Source organism: Gambusia affinis, linkage group LG01 (genome assembly GCF_019740435.1).
Source record: "Gambusia affinis linkage group LG01, SWU_Gaff_1.0, whole genome shotgun sequence".
NCBI lineage: Eukaryota > Metazoa > Chordata > Actinopteri > Cyprinodontiformes > Poeciliidae > Gambusia > Gambusia affinis.
In genome coordinates, this window is record NC_057868.1 from 14632547 (window position 1) to 14644182 (window position 11636).

Below are 11636 nucleotides of genomic sequence, written 5' to 3' on the forward strand. Positions count from 1 at the left end.
TTTCTGCATGCAGTTTGCATGTTCTCCCTGTGCATGGTGGGTTCTCTCCGGGTTCTCCGGCTTCCTCCCACAGTCCAAAAACATGACTGTCAGGTTAATTGGTCTCTCTAAATTCTCCCTAGGTGTGAGTGTGTGTGTGAATGGTTGTGTGTCTTGTATGTCTCTGTGTTGCTCTGTGACAGACTGGCGACCTGTCCAGGGTGAACCCGCCTCTCGCCCGGAACGCAGCTGGAGAGAAACTAGCAATCCTCCCGACCCCATTAGGGACGAAGGGTGTAAGAAAATGGATGGATGGATGGATGGATGGGTTTAAAATGACAGTTTAGAAATAAACTAACCAAATTAATTTTGTTGATCCACCTCAAAAAAATCATGCAAAAAGTGTAAGCAAAAGAGATCTGGGAGACTTTGCACATGCAAATTTGCATGCAGCCTTTTGTGCCGTGGAGGATAAATGGGTGACTGCTTCACCTATTTAGTTCACAAGAAACAAAATGCAGAAGAGGTTCACCACTCAGAAGGCATTGGAACTGATTCTGAGCAGATTGTGATTCAGATGGAGAAGACATAGACTTTCAACTGGCTTCGACTCTGAGCTGTCTTCAGGTTAGATTTCTCAACCTACCTATTTTATTTTCCTGACTATTTTTATTTAGAACCAATCAAAAGGTTAATTTGAAATTGTTTATCTTGCAGATGAGGAGACTCTCCCTCTACCAAAAAAAGAGAGCTTGTTTGGGGAGTGAGCTGTCAGAGACCATGAAAAATGGCACAGTGTGGCGTGAAGAACAAGTGGGGACACATCTCCATTTCACTCCAATAGAACCGTACGCCACAGATGGAGAGCCAAGCGCTAAGGCCAGAGAAAGTATCTGGAGTCGCCTTCAGAGCTTCCTCTGTTTTATCACTCTTGACATGCTTCGTAGCATTCAAGAATGGACTACTCAACATGCACGTCACACGGAGCAGCTGGATTGGTTCATGGATCTCCTGGAACTAATGGCATTTATTTCAGTCATTATCTTGTGGGGGGTGACCAAGGTTCCATCACTATGTGACAGCTGGTCAGCAAACCTGGCAAACCCAAGGATCATTGCAACTATGGCCCAAAAACGCTTCCAAGACATCATGCGACACCTACGCTTTCATGACATGTTTACACACAGTGAGCGAGCGGAGACCGATAAGTTTGTTGCAATCTCCGATGTTTGGGGATCGTTTGTCACTAACTGCATCGCATCCTACAACCCTGGTCGACACATCACTATTGATGAACAGCTTTTTTCATCAAAGACTCGCTGATGTTTTCTGCAATACATTGCAACAAAACCAGACAAGTTTGGCATCAAGTTTTGGGTGGCTTGCGACTTGAAATCAAAGTACATCTGTAATGTCTTCCCATATCTTGGAAAGGACCCCAGTCGTCCCAGTGGGGAGAGACTGTCCGAGACTGTAGTGATGAGGCTGATGGAACCGTTCATGGACAAGGGCAGAACTGTAACCACGAACAATTTCTTTACATCACTGTCACTTGCACTGCTTAGCCGGAAAACCACTATCCTCGCAAAGTCAACAAGAGATGTCGGAAATTCCTCAATCCGCTAGACAGATGGATCGCACTGAATTCACCACTCAGGTGTTTTCAACCACTGGTGCCACGCTGGCAGTGTATGTGCCCAAACGGAAGAAGGCTGTTTACGTTCTCAGCAGCATGCACAGCGTGGTTGAGACTGAGGATACCAACAAAAGGAAGCCAAACACGGTCACACAATACAACAAAACAAAGTGCGGTGTGGATGTGATGGACCAAATGGTGCGGGAGTACAGCGTGCGTGCAGGAACACGGAGATGCCCAGTTGCAGTGTTCTATAACATGATTGACATGGCAGCACTGAATGCACATGTGCTTTATTAGGCATGCATTGGGGTGCAGAAGAGACGGGTGGACTTCCTGGTTGAGCTTGCAAAAGAGTTGGGTAACTCTCATGTGAGTGGGAAGAAGGCACACAAGGAGAAACTGCTCAACAACCTTCCACACCCAGCTCAGGCAAAAGAAGTGTCAGGTCAACCATCGATGCAGGAACAATTGTACAACTGTGAGATGCGAATGCTACAAATACACATGTGGCAATGCACTAGGGTCATACCCTGGCAGTGCCAGGTATGTTCCGACAGAGCAGACTGCGTGCTGAAATGCCAGTCACACAAGGACATGCCACTACACACACAGCCCCCACTGTGCCTAATGTAAATATGTGTGGAATTGTTTTATTTCTTGTATTTTTGTATCGTTTTAATGGCAAAAATAAAAAGCATTTAAACAAATAACAGTTGTTCTTTTGTATATTTCTCATGCTGGAATTTCAGTCCTCTTGACTTAGACACAAATACTTCTGGTCATTGCTCACAGCTGTACCTGGCTGTAAAATTTCTAATTCTCCATTTAAAATATTAAAATTAATTCATTGTGGTTTTTTGCTAAAATAAAACTAAGCTAAATATAATATATATAATCTTTATATTATAAAATACAATATACTGAATAGAACTAACTAGACAGTTAGTTGGGAGTTAAGCTTTCCCTCTTCCTTTGGTGCGCCAGTAATGGCCTTATTTACAGAACAAAAGCGCCTGTTCACACCTCCTTTTAGGATGCTAATTAGAATCCATCAGGTCATTTGACCCATCTCTGGGTTCCAAAGGTAGAAATGTCAAATGACCCTTCTCTGGTAGTTCTAGTGTTAACCTAACAGTCATGTTTTTGGACTGTGGGAGGAAGCCAGAGAACCCGGAGAGAACCCACGCATGCACAGGGAGAACATGCAAACTCCATGCAGAAAGACCCCAGGCCGGGAATCGTTCCCAGGACCTTCTTGCTGCAAGGCAACAGCTCTACCAACTGCGCCACTGTGCAGCCCCTGATTTAAGCCAAAAACCCTGAAACAGATCTATCCCTGATGGTCTGTTTTTACCTTAAGGCCTTTGGCTGGTTTGCTCTCCCCTGGAACAGGTTGTCGGATTCTGTCTCGATCGATTCACCTGGTGGAGTTCCAGAAAAACCCTCGCTCTCAGACAGGCCTGCTTGGAGATTAAGGTCTTGGTGATCAGCCCTCTCCTGGCCTCCACTGGAAAGAAACCAGAAAGAATCTTGGTCCGTCTTAGACAATGGAGGCTTTACTTATTTAGAAAAATTAGAAGGTAATTCTTAGCTCTGAAAGAATTTTTGTAGGTTATTCTAGTCTTAAAATAACAGGATTTTTGTAGATTGTTCTAGGCCTAGACAATTGAGGTTTTACTGATTTAGAAAAATCAGAGGGTAATTCTTAGCGCTGGAGAATTTTTTGTAGGTTATTTTAGGTTTAAAATAACCGAGGACTTTGTAGATTGTTCTAGGCTTAGACAATGGAGGTTTTACTGATTTAGAAAAATCAGAGGGTAATTCTTAGCGCTGGAGAATTTTTTGTAGGTTATTTTAGGTTTAAAATAACCGAGGACTTTGTAGATTGTTCTAGGCTTAGACAATGGAGGTTTTACTGATTTAGAAAAATCAGAAAGTGATCACAAAGGTTTTGCTAGTTTAGAAAAATAAGAGAATAATAAAATAACTAAATAAATACATTAATAAATTATATATAATCAAAAATAGGAGGATTTCTTAATAAAGGTCAAAATACTGCCTCCGGCCATCCTCCACCAACCAAAGACTGAGCAGAAAACCCGTCCCGTTGACCCTGAGCAGCGACGGGACCAGGACAGAGATGACAGAGTTCCCTCACGAGGTGTAACCCTTCCAGGCCCACCACCACGACCCCCTACAGCTGAACATGGTCATTACCTTTGCTCCAAAGACCAACCCCCACCATCACCTGGGATAACATGTAGCAGCTCCCCAGTACTTGAATTAATCAGCCAGTCTTGACGGGTAAATTTCTCTTTTTTTTTTCCTTTATGTAGGTGATTAAAATCCAACGTGATCACCACAGTCTTCAATTACCACAATCACCGCAGTCATCACAGTCACCGTGAAAACTAAAACTTATACAAATATTAGAATACAAACAACAAAACAAAACATACCTCGCTGCTTTCACTGGGGAACACCAAGTGTTGATTCCTTCATGCCAAATAATTTGACCATTCAAGTTGTTCATTGACACGATGATTCAAACAAACCCTTTTAGCTTAAATAAGCTATTACCCATTTTTCTGACTTATTAGCCATGTTTAGTATACTTAATGGAATAAGTAAATGACAGTAAACATTCTAATGATAACCCATATGCTACTGAAAGTATTTATGCTTACATTAGCATTATGGCTAATTTGAGCTTATACACTGTCAAGAAATCTGGTATGTAAATGTGAGATCTGTCCAGGCTCATGCAGAAAAACGGATCATAAAAAACCTAGAAGATTGCCACAGCCCTGTATGTTGATTAAAAAAGGATTACTTACTGTGTATTCTTTGTATGAGGATATGGTTTCTGTGATATATTAATGTTGTAACAAGAAACTAGGATCAAATCATCTAATGTACTAATATTTTATATGATTTTAATGATTGAAGGAACTTGTATGATTAAAGTTAGTACAGGAAAAGAAGAAGTATAAGGTTGGGGTGTGGAGGCTGACATATGCCGCTGTTGCAATTCAGAAAGTCCCAAAAAGTCACAAGCACATAGTTCAAAATAGGGTCATTGTGTCCCAAGTTGGAGTCTATTGTTCTCGGAAAGTCCCGAGTGTCACAAGCACATTATTTCACAATCGGGTCTTTGTGATCCAAGTGTTGCAGATGGTCAGGTTGCGCAACCATGTAGTTGTGCACAAACTGTTCTTTGTCTTTCTCTCTCTCCCTCTCTCGGTGTATTCCCCGGGGAGGTAGCAAAGTATAAAAACATGAGACTAAGGAGACACAGGGTTCTTCGTCCCCGGCGCTGAGACTCGACACAAGAGCGGCAAGAAGACCAGCAGAGGACTACGCCCTGGAACCTAGAAAAGCGCCTCACAAGGAGGACAACGGAGCTCCTCACGCCGGACCAAAGGGCTAGATCCACCAACCCACTGCCTTGGTTCCTCATTGGATTTCCACACTCTGCACTCAACTCCACGATCTCAAGCCACATCGCAACAGACTTGGGGAACTGATCAAAAGTCAAAGGATCGACTAAGAGCTGTTCAGCTGGATGTAGCAGACAGATCATTTTGTTTCGGTTCCAAGGAGGATTTATGTTCAAGGATAAAGACTCTGACCAAGGACCACAAGGACTTCTGTTGCCGAGATCCAATACCATCGATGAGTATGAGTTGTGCCGCACCCCAAAGCCTTATTTGATAGACAGATGACAGTGTAGGGAGGTTGTTAGGTAAAGGTTGAATTGATCTAAAGTTTATTGATTTTCTTTGTATGGTAGTCTCAAGTAAATTCTGTATGCCTGTCATTTTCCCTGCTAAAGCTTGCTTAATAAATACATATATCTTAAAAATTCTGATTAGGTTGTGGACATTGAAATTAATTGAGTCATTTGAATTAAAGTTCTTCTATTTATAGTAAAACCAGTATACATGATTCTAGTAATGTGGTGGCTTCGGACATTCCTTTGGTGAGTGTAAATAATGACCTTGGGGCTTAAATCTTAGTCACTAAATAATATCTAGCCGGTAACAAGTGCCCGTTACATTTTAGGAAGAGAACTACCGTTAACAGAAGTGGTTATTGAAACTATGCAGCTGCGAGGGCTACTCAGTTGATTGTTTCTTAACTGAAAAGGGTCATAACTTCTGGATAGGAGGTAGTCAGAGCTAGACGAGTCTCTTTCGCCACCAGTTTAAACAGATTATCTCTTATCGATCTTGTTCAGGGTAATACCCAGGTCTTAGAGATTTTCCGGACCTGTTAGACAGAGAACTGGTCAGTAGTCAGCCCGAGGAGTTGTGAGGAGAGGGCGGGGCTGGCTATTGCGTAGTAACAAACATGGCGTCCCTGGGTGGGCCCAAGTCCAACGGAGTAGGAGGGCCTCAGGTACTAAGTCAGTAAAAACAGATGTGTGATTCTGAATAGCTCACTTAGTGGCTAGCTCCTAGGGAGAGGAGCTAGTGGTGACTGATAGGGCTGTCAGTCACAACCCTCGCAGTAACTGTATAGCATACAGGTGAGGGAAAGCTTCTACTGAGGATAAATGACCAGATCCAGACAGTGAAGCCAGTAGCCAACCCGGCCTAGACCCATCCCTGCTCAATATCGATGAGAGGCTTTGGGGGATAGGCGACTCGAAGACAAAGAACAAGAATGGATAGTGAAGAAGATGGATACTCGAAAATTGAACCGATGCAAGAAAATCCACGAGGAAGTGGCCTTGGCCAAGAGGATGGCGAACAGAGTAAAGGGGGGGAGCGATCTATGCTCTCCAAATCCCAACTACAGAGAACTCCAATGAATTTGCTGCTGCTTGGTGATGGATTTGATACATGGACCGAAGTAAATCAACGCATGTTCTTCAATCATCACTACCACTACAAGCAGGAAGACATACCGAACTTGATGGAAACTATAATTAGCTCCAAAGGCATCTACAGCTGCTCTAAGCTGGACCATGGCACACGGCTGTGTGTGGCTCCATGTCCGGTTAAGGTCAGCAAAAAGAGTGAGATCAAAGTCTGGCTGAAATGGTTTGCTGACCTGCTTGCGGAAAAGAAGGACAGTGAAATAAGAATGATCTACAGCCCTTCTGAGAAATATGACAGCGTAGTCAAGACAGCGACCCGGGCTGCTGGGTTAGACGGGATATTAGTGGACCCCAGTGCCAGAGGAGTTAATCGCTACGCTGAATGCCGTGAGGAATTGGAGCGGCTGGAAGCCTACCAGGAGAAGATGGAACGGGAACAAGCATCAGCCCCGGCTGCGAGAGAGGAGGAATCTGATGGAGCTGAGGCTCCATCCTGTTTCCCGAGTGGGAAAGGAACCCCCGTCGGAGAGCGGGGGACGGCGGACATGGAACTCGTCAGCCTGACTTTGGATGACGACGAAGAACCATCTCGACCGTCATGCCTGTTCAACTGTGCTTTGACTTCGGAGGTGGTCTGAACAATTATATTCACATTGTTGACGTACTGTCTGCTGATTATGCAGCAAACGTGTAAAAAATATATATTAGCCTATAACGGTTCAAAAAATAGAAAAAAGAGTATAATAATAATAATAATAATAATAATATAGTAATAATTATAATAATGTATAATTAAATTGCATTTTCAAAACAGTCACTTTCATGGTTCATTACTTCTCAATTAGGATAGAAACCCTTTGCCTCACACTACAGATATTTGGGTGTGTCAATAGCAAACCATGAGGCACATGCAACTTCATAAAAAAACAAAAATACAATTACCACCTTTTCTACCAAAACATAGCAACATCAATTGCATAAAAACGACACAAATTGTATTCTAGCAGTGTCTGCACACTTAAAATAGTCTTGAATTTAAAAATATCAAGTTGGTTTTCCCAGTTTAATTTCTAACATTTAAGCTAATTAAAAAAACATATAATTCAATAATGCATTGTTACTTGAAAATGTAAGTACCTGTTAAAATTTAATTTTCCTTTGGAATAAATTTTTTTATTGAATTCAGAAGATGTGCCCTTTGTGCATATGCTTAAGTGTTAATGATTCAATATAAATGTAAAGGCTGCAAGATGATGCCTCGCTATGTTTCAAAAGGTTTGAAATATCGACTTAATACAAGTTGTGAATTTAAATAAATGCATATATAAGCTAGGGATGGATTGCATTGAGTCAATATTTTATGTGAAGCCTGAGCATTAATTTACTTACCTTGTTCAAAAATCAAAATTGGGGTTAAAAAAATTCCAAAAATGACTTATTCAAAACGATTTGAGACCGCTAGAATATTAACGAGAGGTTGAAATTACACTTGCTCTGCCGCCAAAACAAGATCGGGGGTGGTGGGGGAGGGGGCTCACTACAGTGTGGGTGAAGCCAATCCCAGTTGTGTGAGAACTATGTCAAAGTTCGCAAAACATGTGGAGCTTTTTAAAAATTCTTGAAGCCCATGCACATTTAATGTAAGAAATTGGATGAAATGAAAGTCGTTGCATTGAAAATATATTTACTAAATATTAAGTACATTACTTGGATGAACTCTGAACCAATGACACATTTCCATTTTACTCTGCAAAAACTTTGCTCAAGCAACTAGCAAATTGGCTGTGGATTTTTTTTTTCTATTTTTTGAACCGTTATAGGCTAATATATATTTTTTACACGTTTGCTGCATAATCAGCAGACAGTACGTCAACAATGTGAATATAATTGTTCAGACCACCTCCGAAGTCAAAGCACAGTTGAACAGGTTATACACATTACGTTAGAGTCAGGGCTGCATGTCCTTTATTAGCAGGATTCAATTATTGTGGAGAGAACGCTACGTTCGTGAGAAAACATTGCTATCTTGAAACATTACTTGAAATGAGACACATTTTTTCTTGTTCTAAGTCTTTATTGAAGTTCAAAACAAAAGGTACACATTGTACAACAGCTGAAAATCTGAAGAATTAAAAGAAGTAGCCCACTTTGGTTTGTTTTAGCGCAAGATGGGGTGACGGTGACGTCATCGGCCAAAATTATAACTTTTAATATCTCGAAAACGAAAGTTGCACAAACAAAAATTTCAACGGCACAAACCTGCACAAACGGAGCACTAACGAACTAGCGCACTTTGGTTTGTTTTGGAGCATATGGGGGGATGGTGACGTCATCGGCCAAAATTATAACTTTTAATATCTCAAAGACGAAAGCTGCACAAACGAAAATTTCAACGGCACAAACGGAGCACTAACGGAGCACTAACGAACTAGCCCACTTTGGTTTGTTTTGGAGCGATATGGGGGGATGGTGAACTCTAGATGACCTAAAAAATAATTTTTAATATCTCAGAAATCAAAATTGCACAAACGAAAATTTCAACGGCACAAACCTGCACAAACGGAGCACTAACGAACTAGCCTACTTTGGTTTGTTTTGGAGCGATATGGGGGGATGGTGACGTCATCGGCCAAAATTATAACTGTTAATATCTCAAAGACGAAAGCAAAAATTTTAACGGCAAAAAACTGCACAAACGGAGCACTAACGAACTAGCCTACTTTGGTTTGTTTTGGAGCGATATGGGGGGATGGTGAACTCTAGATGACCTAAAAAATAACTTTTAATATCTCAGAAACCAAAACTGCACAAACGAAAATTTCAACGGCACAAACCTGCACAAACGGAGCACTAACCATTCAGACTATTTGCTGAATTTTTTGACGTGGGTGGGGTGTCAGCTTCACACAGCTCACCACACGTACGAAAAACGATGTGATGAATTGGCTACATTCACATGCAACATCTTCCCGGAAAATCATGGTGATTCTGAAAGACGGATCCATTTTCCTGAATTAGAGAGACGGACATCTGAGCTCAGTCGAGTAGTTTACAGAATTGGAGAAATCGACCGAGGGCATGTGATGAATTTGCTACAAATGGCTACATTCACACGCAACATCTTCCCAAAAAATTGTGGTGATTCTGAAAGACGGATCCATTTTCCTGAATTAGAAAGACGGACATCTCAGCTCAGTCGAGTAGTTTACAGAATTGGAGAAATCGAACGAGGGCTAGAACCCCCAGAACCCCCACAACTGCCAGAACGCCAAGAAGGGCCAGGAAACTCTTGGAGTTGGAATATTATTGGTCTTTCCTTCCTTGGGCTGTGGTCGAGGTCACCGAGGTGGTCAAAAAGCTCCTTGGTGGCAGGGCCCCGGGGGTGGATGAGATCCACCCGGAGTTCCTTAAGGGTCTGGATGTTGTAGGGTTGTGTTGGTTAACGCGACTCTTCATGCATGGACATCGGGGGCAGTTCCCTTGGATTGGCAGACCGGGGTGGTGGTGCCCCTGTTCAAAAAGGGGGACTAGAAGGTGTGTGCATGGGAGTTTTCACCCAAACAGTCTATGTTTGGGTGAGAATCCGTTATACACAATAATTACTTTTTTTTTGTGTCAACAGAAATTTAGGAAAATCAGGACTGAGGGTGTCCTGTGTTGGATTAGGTGAGTATAAAATTAAAATAAAAGATGATCTACAATATCAACAACTACAATAAAAAATAAAATAAAACAAACTGCAGGCACGTTGGACAGCTCTCTATGGAAGTACATATGTGTCACCAGGTACAGACACAGTGCTAGCACCGGGGCCCGTGGGGCATTCATGCTGGTTGAAGAGTTAAAGTTGGGATTTCTTTCCATAATTCCCTCTGCACCCATAAAAAGTTAAGTATTCCTGTTTTTGTGCAGGTACATGGGTTACCTTTGGAGGCCAGATCACAGATGAGGTAAGAGAAAATGTAACTACATTATCATGTACAGGACAGAGGAAGGGTAACTACACCGTGTTCCAAATTATTATGCAAATTCAATTAAAGTGTCATAAAGATTATAGTTTTTTGTTGTGCTATTAAATTTATAGATGGTATTGTGTATCAGGGCTCTTTGAATCACTATAATTAATTTCAGAGAGCTGGTTGATTAGTTTGACTGGTGAGCTCAATTAAAGGAAATCTACTTAAGAAGGATGTTCCACATTATTAAGCAGGCCACAGGTTTCAAGCAACATGGGAAAGAGAAAGAATCTCTGTTGACGAAAATCATCAGATAGTGTAGTGCTGTATGACAAGGTATGAAAACATTAAATATTTAACGGAAACTGAAGCGTCATCATACTGAAGAGATTTGTGGCTGATTCAGAACAAAGATGGGTTTGTACAGACAGAGGCATAATGAGGAAGATTCCTGTTAGACAAATTCATCAGATTAAGAGAGCAGCTGTTAAAATGCTCTTACAAAGCAGCAAACGGTTATTTGAAGCTGCTGGAGCCTCAAGGTGGAGGATCCTCCAGAGGCTTGTGGTGCATCAACCTACTATTGGGATACAGGTTGTATTTATTGTGGACAATTAGAAACAGTACAACATATTATTTTTAGAATGTAATAAATATGTTCAGGAAAGAGAGGTGTTACTTAGAGATTTATGTAGGAATAAAAATAAATTAGATATTAGGGAATTGTTTCAGAGATCACCTGGGAGCGTAGTTTTTATCAATGTTGTTAGTTTTCTAAGACGAACGGGGATTATGGGAGAAAGTCCAGAAAACTCAGGTGGACATTAACAATCATCTGGGATCTACGAGTACCTAACAAACAAACCACGGTTTGTGAGACTGATTGATTGTGTGTCTGATCAGATCAGGTGGTCAGCAGCACATTAGCACCAAAGGGGACTGGACTCTCATCATTTCCTTTTTTCCTCTTTACACCTGAGTTCTCTCTAGAATAGACGACTGCAGCTCCTCACCCTTTCTGTAAGGCCGACCGCAATATAATAATTTAGCAAAATAAACTAGTCTGGCTGCCCTCGTCTAGTAAAGACTCTCAGTTTCTCTGCCTCCATGATGTGCAGAGGAGGGGGTCGGATCTGCACAATCTAACTATCAAATTATGGGCAAGAATTTTTTGTCCCCCAACATTCACTTGTTTGTGAATAAAAACGTAGGTCTGATGTTGAAGTTACAAAAACTG